Source organism: Echinops telfairi, unplaced genomic scaffold (assembly GCF_000313985.2).
Source record: "Echinops telfairi isolate 266 unplaced genomic scaffold, ASM31398v2 ScPeMD7_5868;HRSCAF=6743_0, whole genome shotgun sequence".
Taxonomy (NCBI): domain Eukaryota; kingdom Metazoa; phylum Chordata; class Mammalia; order Afrosoricida; family Tenrecidae; genus Echinops; species Echinops telfairi.
In genome coordinates this window covers 12129538-12143671 of record NW_022109767.1, presented here as the reverse complement: position 1 = coordinate 12143671, position 14134 = coordinate 12129538, and the positions used below count along the sequence as shown (strand labels likewise).

The following is a 14134-nucleotide window of genomic DNA, read 5'->3' as shown; positions in this document are numbered from 1 at the left end:
GGGGGGGAAAGGCTGCACGATCCGGAGACCCTGCTGAGCTGCATTGCCAAGCGGGCCTTCCTGAGGCATTTGGAAGGAGGCTGCAGCGTGCCAGTAGCAGTCCACACAGCCATGAAAGATGGCCAACTGTACCTGACCGGAGGCGTGTGGAGTCTGGATGGGTCCAATAGCATACAAGAGACCATGCAGGCCGCGGTGGATGTCCCCGCCCAGTCAGATGGCACCGAGGTCGACCCACAGCTGGTGGGCATCACAGCCCGGCACATTCCCCGGGGAGGCCAGCTGACTGCAGAGAACCTGGGCAAAAGCCTGGCCAACTTGTTGCTGAGCAAAGGCACCAAGGACATCCTGGACGTGGCACGGCAGCTCAACGAGGCCCAGTAGCGCGGCCTGATGACACCGGTGCCTGGGGCAGGCCCAGTGCCCCATCTGGCACTGCGAGCAGAGCGATCACCCGGACTCCACTGCCGCTGTCCTGGAATCCCAGGGGCCTGCCTGGCCTCCTCAGTGATGGGTGCCCCCCTCTAAAGAAGCCCAAGGCCCAGCATTTGACTGTAACCCACTCACTAATAAATCCCCTCTGAAGGGTCAAAAAAAAATGCAATCAGCATACAGGGATAATTACTGGTAACTGGATAGTTAGAAACAAAGAAGAGGGGTTAGCAGTTAGAAAATACATGGCCTTGTTGATAGAAACAACGTCAGAAATCCCTTGATACTATGCAAGCCCGATAGCTTCGTCATGGAAAAGACCCCTTTTCAACAACAGACATGGATATTCAAGCATGGGCCTCTCCCCATGGCACACACAGGAATCGAATGGACTTTATCAGAAGGGAGGGGCCAGAGAGGGCCTCAATACCATTAGCCAGAATAAAAGCAGGGGCCAGACCATCCTTTGCTCATATCCCAGTTAAACTTGAAGCTAAAGAAAATTAAAACAAGTCCTGGAAAGCCAAAGTATGACTTCGAGTCTATTGTGAAAGTAGAGGCTAACCTTTCTGCATTGAAGAAATCAGCTAAAGGAAAATGATAGGATTATTCTCTTTCTGGCCTCTGCAACCAGGTACAAAGTGAAAATTAGTGAGGTAGACCCCCCAAAACATGACATTATTTTAGCAAATGATTTCATGGAAATGTGCAGTTTAAGTAAATAACATGTTTCAAGTGGATCTGCTATGTGTTTTCTCTTCTTCGGAATGTTAACAGGCTTTGAGCTGGAAAATCCAATTACCAAAGCTTATATCATCCCTGTTGGCCCGTAGAGAATTCAGCAACACTATGAATCTAATTAAGGGGGGAAAAAATTGTTCACACCCTTAAATGAATTACAGCCAGGAGGACTAAGATCTAATTAAAAATGCTGCTGCCATATGAGATTACTTATGAGCCAAAAACAAATTGCTTAGGCCAAAACAGAGAAATTCCCAAAGGCCCTGAAATAGTCATTTGAGTTGAAAATTTGGTTAGTTTTTTCCTCTCAGACTTAAGCACTTAGATCTGGATCTGTTTTTATCACATAGAAGTCCTTGGTTTTTGTTGTTGTTTGTTTTTTAATCGTTTTATTAGGGGCTCATACAACTCTTACCACAATCCATACATACATCAATTGTGTAAAGCACATTTGTACATTCATTGCCCTCATCATTCTCAAAACATTTGCTCTCCACTTAAGCCCCCGGCAGCAGCTCCTCATTTTTCCCCTCCCTCCCTGTTCCCCCATCCCTTATGAACCCTTGATCATTTATAAATTATTATTTTGTCCTATCTTGCCCTTGTTTTTAAATCATTAAATACTATTCAAGACTTGCTACCAGAAGCAGATCTATCTGCATTCTAGAAAAGAGGATACACCTAGAGAAGGCGTTGACCATATCCTAGACTGCATTATTTCTCCATGCAGCCTTCTTTCCTTCCTTCGTAAAGCCTTTCTTGGTCTCCTAAACTAGCAATTAACGTCCCTGTGTTGGAGCCTACCAGGGCTGATCATTTGAACCTCTTCCTAGCATTTATTTGAATGACTTACCATTAATCGTTCTCACTAACGCTGCAATCTCTTAGGGGCAACAACCGGTTCTTTGACATTTTTTCACTCCTCCACAACCCCACCTGTGTCTGGAATTGTTAATTATTACATGATAACTTTTACTCTATGTCAGGTACTTTGTTAGAAAAAAACCTAATAGACAAATGAGCCCCCTCTCGTCACGTTCTGCTTATGATCTGGTGAGTAGGGGAGATGATTGAATACACAATAACACCAAAATGCCATACATCCTGTGTAGAGGCTGAAGCTCTTAGTGAAAGTTGGTTTCCATCTATGCCTGCATTATGAGGAGAGCCTCAAGGGCAGTAATCTACAGGTAAAGGAGTCTAATGTGTTCCTTAGCATTTTGTTTGAGGTTGAATATGAATTCGGGGGAAGCTGAGTAAGTTCAGATGTCAGTTTGTTTTTGTGTCTTCAGTAGTGTTCATCTCAGTTGGATACTCAAGTGTATTCGGCACTAGACTGAAAGGTTCTTGAAGACTTCCTTCGGCTTTTTTTTTTTTGGCTTATAGTAGAGGTCACCAGGATGGGTAATGAGAGTCTAGCTCCTCTAACTCCCCAGCTTTGCTGATTGTTCCCCTTTAGGAGTGCCCTACATATTCTTAAAGCCAATTGTTTGCTCCTGTTAACACAAGGACGGATTTCATCAAGGAAAAGGCAGGATACCATGGTAACACACAGCTGGAGCACATAGCCTAGTTTCAACACACCACTTCAGTGGAATTGTGGATAAAAGATTGCTTAACTCTTTGATACTCACCTTCCCAACAGGATTGCTGAAGACAAAATGGGTGCATAACCAAATGTGGCGAAGAGAGCAGATGATGCCTGGCTATCAAAAGATATAGCATCTGGGGTCTTAAAGGCTTGAAGTTAAACAAGCGGCCATCTAGCAGGGAAGCAAATAACCCGACATGAAAGAAGCACACCAGCCTGTGTGATCATGAGGTGTCAATTGGATCAGGTATCAAAAGATCCAAAACAAACAATTATATTAATTTGAAGGAGTGGGGTCAGAGTAAAGACCCAAAGCCCATCTGTAGACAATTGGATATCCCTCCATAGAAGGGTTATAAGAAAGGGACGTTTCAACCAAGGTGCAGGATAGCACTGACAAAACACATCATTCCTCTAATTCCAGAATGCTTCCTCCCCTCCACTACCATGCCCCAGTTCTACCTTACAAATCTGGCTAGACTGGAGAATACACATTGGTACAGATAAGAGCTCTCAACATATGGAATTCGGGACAGATAAACTTCTCAGGAACAGTAGTGGGAGTAGCGATATCATGAGGGTAGGAGGTTGTGGGGGTGCGGAGAAGGGAGAGAAAGGGGGAACCCATCACAAGGTTTGACATGTAGCCCCTCCCATCCAAGGGAGGAATAACAGAAATGTAGGTGAAGGGAGACAACAGACATTGTAAGATAAGAAATAATAACAATATATATTTGATCAAGGAGTCATGAGGGTAGGAGGGTGGGGGAAGGAGGGAGAAAAAAAGAGGAGCTTAAACCAAGGGCTCCGGTAGAAAGAAAATATTTTGGAAATGTTGATGGTAACATATGTACAAGTGTGTTTAATACTATTGAATGATGGATTGTCATAAAATTTGTAAGAGCCCCCCCAAATAAATTGGTGTTTATAGATTTAAATAAGTTTTTCATGGGACTTCCACTGGAACTCTGGTAGTAACACGCTTTCACCTGGGCATCAAGTCCATCCCCTCCCTAATGGCCAACAACTCCTTACGCACTCTAGACAGCCATTTCCGTTTTAGTGGTTGGATGAGGGTTGGATCCTTCGATCTGGAAGTCTTCAGCTTTAGAACCATCAATGGTCTCAACTTTTCGCAGAATGTTGAACTTGGGGAAGGGTCTTGGTTCTTGCTAGAGCTGAACTTTCAGGGGTTCAACATGATCAAGTAAATATGTGCATCTCCCAACGTTATGTACAAAGTCACCTGGCTTCAGGCCTGTGATGTGTGCGATCATGTAGATGAGCAAGGCTTACCTGGCGATGTTGAAAGACAACCTCAGGCCCATGTCACCTGACCTCTGCTACAGCTGGCAGGACAGCTCGCCATTCACCATGCAGAACGGGCAGGGAGCGTGGCAAGGAGGCAGCGCCACCTGAGGAAGGTCTTTTGAATTCCAAGCACACCTGATGATTCTTCGGTCATCAGGGTTGGTTTTGATTGTGTCAGTAACCTTTTGCAGCTGGTCTACTCCTTGGCCTGAGTAATCTGAATTCCTATCTTTATATTTAGCCCAAAATGTCTCCACTGAAAGCCATAGACTGGGCCTAAATCTTCTTCTCGGGTAGGGAACCCCAGGCCATCCAAGAAGTCTCGGGACCCACTGGCATCCCAGATCTTCACTCCCGTGGAGGAGGGTTCTTTAGCTTTGGTGGATCCCTTCATAAACCACAGCAACTGCTCCAGAACACCCGCTTGGCTGTCAACAGAGGGAATTCATCTCTCAAGCTGTAGCGCGCCTGCATGCCAAACACGGACAGGGTGCCTGGGCCCGTGCGGCCCTCCTTCCTGACGCCACAGCGGAGGATGTGCTCCATCTGGCCCAGGTATTGCCGCCACCGCCCGGCCCGGATGGTAGTGACACTTTATAACGTACTTTTGCCCATATCCTTTTTCTTTTAGACACAATTTCTGGTGTAAGAGTTTCTAAATTCAGAACATGCTCTGGTTTGTTTTGCTTTCAACAAGGATCCAATCAAAGTTCACGAATCTAATTTGGTGTTAGCCATCTTTTGACATCTAGAATAGATTTTTGCCATGACATTTCTTATTTTTAATAACTGCCCCCAAAACAGGGGTATTCCTGCCTCCCCCACCCCTCCAAATCTGTAGTACCCATGCTATTTCTTCTTCTTCTTAAGGAAATTTATATTTATTTGAATATATGTTTATGATAGTATTGTATTTAGATTTTGCATTTGTTGGTCTTTATCATTGTTTCATGGGGTTTTTTTTATTTTAGTTTTTTTGTTGTTGTGTTTTGTTTCTTTCAGGTAACCAAGCCAAAACCAGACCCAATGTCATCAGGTCGATTCCACCTCCGCGTAACCCTGGAGATCAGCTGGCGGGTTTGAACCACCAGCCTTGAGGTTAACAGCCCAATGCTTATCCACCAATGCTTCCAGGGCTGCTTTTAAGGTAATTTGCTCTTAATTATCTCCATACTGAGAAAAGAGGAATCTCCTGAACTGTTTAGTGGTGACGTTTTGCACAGAAAAAAATGTGTAACAAAAAAAAATGTGTAGCAATCATTATTTGAAAAGATCATACTCACTACCATTAGGTTCCAACTCATAGTGGCAATGTACAACAGGATAGCTCTCCCTTTCTCTTTGGGTTTCTAAAGTATGAATCTTTATGGTAGCAGAAAGCCTCATCTTTCGCCTGCAGAGTAGCTGGTGGGTCAGAACTACTGAACTTGGAGTTAGCAGCTCAACGTGTAACCCACTATGCCACCAGGGCTCCAATTATCTATTATTATAGAATCTCCAAATTCTCCTCTTTGGATTAATTAACCCTCACAGAAATTTGAAAAAATAATAAAATAGCATCATTTCTAGATTTGACTACAGCTGAGAACCTAGAGTGATAAGCAGGAAAATCATGTGCCAAACAATATTCTCTAGAGGAAGCTGCAACATTCAAAACTAACTTTAAAATTCAGACACTATTGTGTCCACATGTAGACAAAAATAAGAGAATTATAGACTTACAGCTCATTATCCCTCATATGTGAGATATAAGTACTAGGTTTTGTTACGTGTTTTTTCTTCTAACAGATTCAGGTTTCTTAATTCTCTTTAGAATGTATTTGAATTAAACACAAATTATGGACTATTTTTCTTGAGCCTTGTATGGTGTGATTTTTGGAAACTCTGTTACAAATCTAAATTTCAGAGAAAATTGAAGATATCAATATGACTAAAACAGATTCTTGATTAACCTTTAAATATTCTTAGGGATGTGCATAGTATCAATAAACAATAGCGTCTCCTTTCAAAACTAGTCTCATGAGTAGAGGGAGTAACTTTGTGCCGTGATTTGAGCAATACGCAGCAAAAGCCTCTGCCACCCTTGTCCCTCTGTCAGAACACATGCCCTGACACCACGGTGAGCAGTCACCCTGCTGATACTCTGCCATCCTTGACCCTCTCACTAGGTCTCTCTGTCAGAACACATGCCCTGACACCACGGTGAGCAGTCACCCTGCTGACAGCTGTCATTGACCCAGGGTCTCCACAGGCATAATTAATTCAACTCTTTAAAAACTGGGAAAGTTTAGTTAATAAAAGAACTTCAAAACAAAGTCTTCAAAATGAGGGTTTCCAATGGATTTGAATGTGGCAGTAACTTTGACGCTGCCATTTCACACATAATGATAATAAAACATCCATAGGGCTAACACCAGAGCATCTAGCTGAACACATACCAACAGAAGACGCCCTTAATGAATGCACCTGAAACCTGGTACTCTGATGCACCAGGGCCTGGTGACATGAGGTCAAACAGTGAGTTGCTAGCCATTGACTCCACAGGAGTAAGATAAGTCTTTCTGCTCCTCTAAAGATATACCGCCTCAGAAATCCAAATCTCTGTCCACTCTTCCCTACGAGGGTACTCTGAATCAGAATCCACTCATTGGCAGTGGATGGGTTCTGATGAGTGGCAGTCACATGACTTATTCATTCATTGACTCATTTAGTCAACGAATATTTATTTACCATGTACAATGAAGTTTGCTCAATAATGGGAAAATGGCCAGAAATACAACCAGTAATGCCTCTGCTCTTGTGATGTCTATGTTGTGAGAGTAATGGAGGAGACCATGCTAATGCTATGAAGAAAAAAGACGACCCCAGGAATATTAGGGGGAGGTATTAGGTTTATTGGAGTGGGTAAGAAGGTGTGGTGGTTACATAATTTCACATCAACTTGAAGATATAAAAGTGTAGGGGTGGTAAAAAGAGAGAGAGAGAAAGAGCAGTGTAGGGGTGCAGTTTAGCCTGTCAGATCAGGTCACAGCCAGATGGTGCCTCCTTCTGGGCATGACCTTCTCATAAGGAGGGTCCTGGAATCTCCCCACCACCACCACCACCACCACCACCCCCTCTGCCCCTCTCTCTGCCTTCACCTTCCTGCTGGTGAGCCACGCTGAAACTTGTACCAGCCCTGTGATTCTTCCACTGCCATTTGATCCACAAGACTTTTCACCCATTGGCCTGTGATCTTCCTGCCTTCTGCATCATTGCTTGTGGCTGCATGAGCCTGAAGAGGGATTTCTCTACTGGTCTCAGACTTTGGGGCTTGTACAGACTGGTGGACTTGATCTGGACTGGGCTGGGGTGTTTTTCTGATATTTAACTACTTCTTGATATAAAGCTCTCTCTTACACACATCTGAGTGCCACTGAATCTGTGTCTCTAGTCAATCCATCCTAACACAGAAGGGAAGGTCTTCAAGCTAAGGCCTCGATGGATGAAAACCAGCCTGCCATAGGAAGCTTCAAGGATGAGCATTCCAGAGGGAGAACATTCCAAGAGGGTGGGCTCTGAGATAAACATAAGCTTAGTGTGTGGATGGAATAAAAAGAGTCTGATAGGGCTAACGCATGGAGACAAGAAAGACAGTGCTCTGTAATATTTCTGCAGAAATATTCAGTAACCATAACAAAAAGGTTTTATTATGGTGATTGTATCGGGAGGCTACTGGAAGATGTTCATTAGAGATGTAACGAGTATTACCTGCTTTATCTTTTGAAAAGCTGCTCTGGCTGCCTGTGGAGGGATAAACTGTGGGAAGCAAGATGGAAGAAGGGAATAAGGTTGAAAGCAATTTCAGAGTACAGTCCAAACTGAGGGGTTCTTTTTGTTTTGTTTTTGGCACAAAAGTTATATTTCAATTGTCTATAATAAATATGGAAAAGATCCCCATTGTCAGTGCCCTGGTGGCAAAATGTAAGCACTGACCTGCTAACCGAAATATGGGCCATTTTTCCTGGCTCCACAGGAAAAAACACCTGCAGTCTGCTTCTACAAAGATTGCTGCTGTCATTGCAATCTGCCATCAAGTCAGTTCCGACCCATAGTGACCCTACGGACAACAGAATGAAACACTACCGGTCCTGGGCTATCATCACAATTGTTCCCACGCTTACGTCCTAGAAAACCCTACGGGGCCCATCCGCTCTGACACATTGAGTCACTACGAATTGAAAACTGACTCAACGGCGGCACCTAACAACCACATCACGTCAGTGACTGTGCACATGCCCATGTCAGGGCAATGGCTGAAACTAATGGGACAACCATCGAGTTCTTCTGGTGTCTGGCTGGTGAAAACTGGTGTTTGCATGGTTTGTTCGTCTGCTGGGTTGTTACTATGTATATTTCCATTTTTTCCACTCTTCTTGCCTTGGCATGGAGAGGGACCAACTGATGTCCTTAGGTAACTGCTCGAGAGCATTGAAGATCCCAGTCACTACTTAGCAAAGTATGATGTGGAACGTTGTCTCTGTGAACTGTGCTCGGCCCTTGACCTCGGTGTCTCCTGTGATGATGGTCCCGAGGCTCCAGTGATTCAATGCAATAAAGTGTTTTGTTAAGAAGTTTTCATAACTTGGTTTACCATATGCTCCATTGCATTCGTGACCACATTTGCAGCACAGGTAAATACATGTTCTCTGCCGGATGTATAGATCTTCCTACATATACTCCCACTCTCCCTCCCATATCTGTTCAGCCTTCATGGCTATCTACTTGTAGAGCCCCAATGTTGCAGGATTGCATTTATAACAGTGTTTGCCTCTGTTGCCTTAATGCTGACCAATGGGAGGGTAAGAGTGGCTTGGATTTGTCAAGTGACATGGTTTTGAAGAAATGATACTCAGGTATCCTCAGAAAACTATTATGAATTCCTGACCACTTGAGGCTTTGTGGGAAGTCACAAAAGATTTTTCCTTAATAGGTTGATAATCTTAGTTATTTTCATTGCTGACTTGGCTACAACTTTGTTTCTGTTGAATCCACTTGCTTATCTATAAACTTAATTCAGATGTTTAGTAACTTTATAGTTTGGTATTATATCTGAAGCTTTTAAAATAGTGTGTTATGAGATTTTTTTTTTTTTTTGGTATAACATTCTTCTGATTTTGAATTAGCTTTCTTTGGTTTTGCATTCATTCTATAATTCCTACCAGGTTTTTCACTTTTACAAATGTTATTATGAGTTAACCATGGTAATATTATATTTTGTTATCTCCAGATAAGCTTTTGCTTCGCTGACATGCTTTCCTTGCTTGCTGAAATACTTGACCAAAATTTCCAGCACAAAGATAGAGTATACTGAATTTATGAAAAAGACAGACAGACAGTTTTAATGTGGAGCCTACCAGACTAAATCACGATTTTGAGAAACCTAGAAAGCAATGGTTCACTGTTTGCAACAGATTAAAAATGATCAGGAGTGGAGATTGTCCACTAGATAGATTAAAACACTGCTGTGGATTTTTAGGTGGAAGGACCATGGGTGTCTTAGGTTCTGTTCTCTATCTGTAAGAAACCTTTTCTTCCTTCCTTTGAATCGTCTCAATAAAGGGCTTAGACATACAACTAAGCAAGTTTTTGTTGTTAAATTTGGCAAGATTTTAAAAACCAAAACTAGAGGGAGGAGTGAAATCCAAGCTGTGATTTCACAAAGTAGAATAGGAAGCAGTAAGATTTCCTGTAGTAAGTTTTCAAAGGAACGTTTTTTTTCTCTTAATAGTTTAATGTTTCTGTGTTTGTATTGTTTTAGTAATGAAAAAAATACCACGAACTCCAATAAAATTTATAGAGACTCATTTCCTTAGTCTTAAACAGGGCAAAGGCAAGACAAAGACAATCATTAGGATGAAGGAGCCCATCAGCCTAAAGCCATAATTTATCAAGGATTTAGAGCCATGCTGCTACTTAAGTAGAACCTAAAATAATATTTTTAGTAATATCAAAGCCATTAAGAAATATCTTCCAACCTAGCAGGTAGTGGGGTGGGGGGCACTCATATTTCAGAACTGTATCTGACAGCATTCAGGAGTGTGTTATAAGGTTTTCATTCGCTAATTTTCAGGAGCAGATCACCCGGTCGTTCTTACTATGGCTCAGCCTGGGAAATCCACTAGCAGGCAACCTGCTAGGATTGGCAATGTCAGTGGTGTAGCTTCTAGGTCATAACAACACTCAAGCTACAGGAGTTCAACAAACTGACAAACTTGTGGTGCTCTCACAAGATACAAGAAGAAATATTCAGGGATGAAGGAAGAGGACGTTTATAAATGGCTCAAAGAAAGAAAGTGAGATGTAGTCGATTCATATGACTCTTCTAGACATAATGCTGTATGTGATGTGATTCTGTTTCTGAAGTCTCGGCCTGTGGCTAATAAACCCATTTTTGAGAAGGTTCTCTGTGACTGGATTCCGGTGAAATGTACCATTAAACCCGACTAGAGGGTATGACTTAAGTCACATCCTTTGTTTCTTTGGGGATATGGTTTGTTCAAAGCCGCTCCACTGTGTATAAGAGGCATCTCAGACTCAGAAAGAATTCCCAGGACCATCGGAAGAGCATCTTCCGGATCTCTGTCTGAAGTGGTGGAGGTGGAGGCCAAGGTTAGAGGCACCAGAGACCACGGTTTGGAGTCTATGGGGCAGAGCAAGAGGTGCAGCACAGAGACTATGGGGCTGTGAGACAGAGCTATAGGTGGGCTTCTGGTCCTCAGAGACAGAGGCTAACGGGCCACGCAGCTGAGAAGCTGAGGATCAGAGAGAGACTTGGTTGCGAGGTGAGGAGAGGTGTTGCTGTGGAAGGCTGACTGCTTTCCTGATCCCAATTCTCAGTGACCTGTTAGCTCCCCTTAATCATGAGTATTCTCTGCGAGGCCTATGTGGCCATTGCAATGAATTACTGAACCCAGCATACACTTAAGAGTGGAGGATGGAGGATGGAGGATAGAGGATGGAGGCATATCTGACCCCTGCGTGGCAAGAGGGAAGCCAGCAGCGGTTAGATACGGGCTCCATGCCATTTACTGCAGAGACAGAACAAAGCACCATGTTAAACACCAGGGAGTCTAGCATCTCCATGAGGAAAGCATACAGGTGGCCACTGTCCTCAGCTCATGAACTTTCTGTAGATTTGGAAGTTATCAAAGTCAACAATGACAACAAATAAAAAACCAGTGCAAGTCGTCTGTCCTCCAGAAATGACAGTACAGCTAGCTCCCTGCGTCTCCGCGCGGTGCAGACGGCGTGATGAACAGCACAGGGCTGGAGCCAGGCTTCCCTGGTTTATATTTCAACTTGTTAACTGAGTGCTCTGGAGCGACTTACTGAACTTCCCGGCGCCCAGTTTTCCAACTACAAAGTGGGGATAAAAAATGACAACCATATCCAGTTTCTGGGCAGAGAAAAGCTCTTAGAACTATGCTGGCCAATCGGAGGGCTCAAGAAAGTGTGTGGGGAAATTCCATTGTCTTTTCATTCCCTTCATGAACTTTTTGAAACACCTGCAGTAAACACTCAATATAAACAGGAAGATATTAGTATTTAACCTCAAATTTTACTAAAAGCAAGACTAGATATCCTTAAAGCACATACATTAGAGAACAGCTTTTCTAATAATTTAATACTTTTGAATCTTTTGCCCAGTAAAAATTATCACCTGGTAATATTTTTTATCATTTCTTATTGTCTAACAGCTTCATTTCTAACAGTTTTTAAAATTTTTATTAAATGAAGGTAATAAGTGCCTTGCAGGATGATCTAATGATTAGAAAATTAAGAATATTCACAATGATTATTCTGTAGAAAAATTAAAGAATGAAGTCAAATACATTTTGTATCTTCTATTAAATATAATAGATAAATATGTATTATATTTTAGAAACATTTTCATTTTAAATAGTTAATAATATTCTAAATAAGTTAACGCTTAAGGATTTGGAAATATCAAATTGTTCATTTCCTGAGAAACCGGTATAGCTAAGGAACAGTATATTTTCACTCTTAATTATGCTTTTAAACTATTTCTTAGAAATTTTATCTTTCTGTTAATACCAGAACAAGGAGCTAAAATAAAACCCATGAACCAATTAACATCTAAATCAAATGAAATATATTTTTCCCTCCCCTACCTTGAGTCTTGAACCTAAAGGGCTACTCTCTTAGTATAAAGGCAAGTTGGAAGCAAATCTCCCAACATCGAAGAAATGGAAGAAAAATAAATGATCACATCAGTGGCATTAAATAGGTAGAAGAGAAAATATTAAAAATTTGGATTCAGAAATTGGTTTCAGTCCGAATTCATATAACTTATCTAGTCTAAAAATCTCAAGCAAAGAATTCAATGTTGAGTTAGTTTATTGTGCCAACCTGGCCTATAAACACATGTGGGGTTAATTGAAGGGCGGAGGGATAAATGACTCAGTGAGCTTCGCCTTTCAAGTTCTCAGGTCTCTTGCTTTGTGATAGTCGGACCAGGGTGCAGCTGCCTTAGCCAGTTCCCTGCTTTAGCTGGTAAGGCTCACTTCCTGCAGGACGTCCCTGAGGAGAAGCCTCATGGACCTACCTCGATGCAGCCCTGGGTGCTGGAGCACCCGTGTGGAGACCCCTGCCAGTGCTGAGATGCTTACACATTCACTGACTCGGCTTTCCTTCTGCAGTCAGCATCACTGTCTCTGTTTTGTAAGATGGAGGGGGACTTTGTAGATTGGTGTTGGACACATGGGTTAATGGCTTAATGTTGGACTTGTGGGCTTGGGCAGCGCTGGGTTGGGATGTTTTCTTGATGCACACTTAACCTTTATATAAAACTCTCTTATACATGAGTTCCTGTGGATTTGTTTCTCTAAAGGAACCAGACTAATACAAATGTCGAGCCTTCTCTAACTAGGAGAAGCCCAAGTTCCTGAGAAAGAAAAAAAAAAAGCAAATAAAAATGTACCCTACAGAATTATAACTTCAAATGAAACAAAGAATTCCCACAAAACGCCAAGGACAATGAATAGCTCACAGCCAAAACTAGAAAAATACATAAAGAAAACTTCACCAAAAGAGAACGAGTAGAGCGACATGCCTAGGGTGCGGTCCTGTAAAACATTTCAATTGAGGGTGTTATCCGTGGGGACTGACCTGAGGTCAGTGGTAACAAGAATGAACATCCGTTTTAATCTACCCTCATGAAATTCCATCGCATACTCATGGGTTACAACCAGCTTACTGTTAGGTAGCTAGCTTAGGGATAGGGGGTTGTTCCTTCCAGGCCTGCAAAGGCCCCTATAGAGGAGGTTGGAAAGAAATCAGGCAACCATTAGACATCTATGAAGACCCCAAACTGAGCATGCTCGTACTCAGGCCCCTGAGCCAGGTAGGAGGTACACGTGGGCGGGCCAAACTAAGCCCAGACTCATGACATCGCCCAGGTGGGCCTAACTCAGCCAATGGGCTCAACCAATACCATCAACCATGCCTTCCCCCAGCATGGAGGAGAATAAAGGCAGGGAGCCCGCTCTGAGACACCTTCTCTTACTCTGCTCCTGGTCAGAGGCAGATAGACGGGGAGAGTCTCCCTCCCCTGTGCAGGCACACATGTGCCCATTCTGGGACTACTCAGGGCCCACAGCCTCTTGGCCCATGTGCTCTCAGCATCTAGGGTTCTTGGGCTTCTGGCCTCCGGGGATTCCCCTCAAGATCCTTAAGTGTGGGTGCTCTTTTCCATGTGGTTGTTCAGGCCCGGTTGTGAACCCCTTTGAGACTGTAAAACCTGAAATTTGTACAGTCCTTCATAAGAACCCACTTGGATTACAAAACAGGCTTTGATGTGAATTCTTTCATTGTGTGAGGCCAAGAGCCAAGGTATTACTGACTCTAGAAACCTAACATTTACCATCCTCTTTTCTGCCCTGTGGACTTCAAGCTCCACACTGAGAAACAGAGATTGCTCTACCATTTCCCCTAATTATCAAGCCTATTCCCTATAACCCAGGAGTTGTGGTGGTGGTGCGGTTATGCACTGGGCTG

The 14134-nt window shown here is 43.0% G+C and overlaps 2 pseudogenes; one reads left to right on the top strand and one right to left on the bottom strand.

The window, feature by feature from the left end:
- The window catches only part of LOC101651377, a 1172-nt pseudogene extending 788 nt beyond the window's left edge, over nt 1–384 (top strand).
- A 3420-nt stretch (nt 385–3804) lies between these two features.
- On the bottom strand, nt 3805–13305 carry LOC101651684 (annotated as a pseudogene).
- Between the last annotated feature and the right edge of the window lie 829 nt (nt 13306–14134).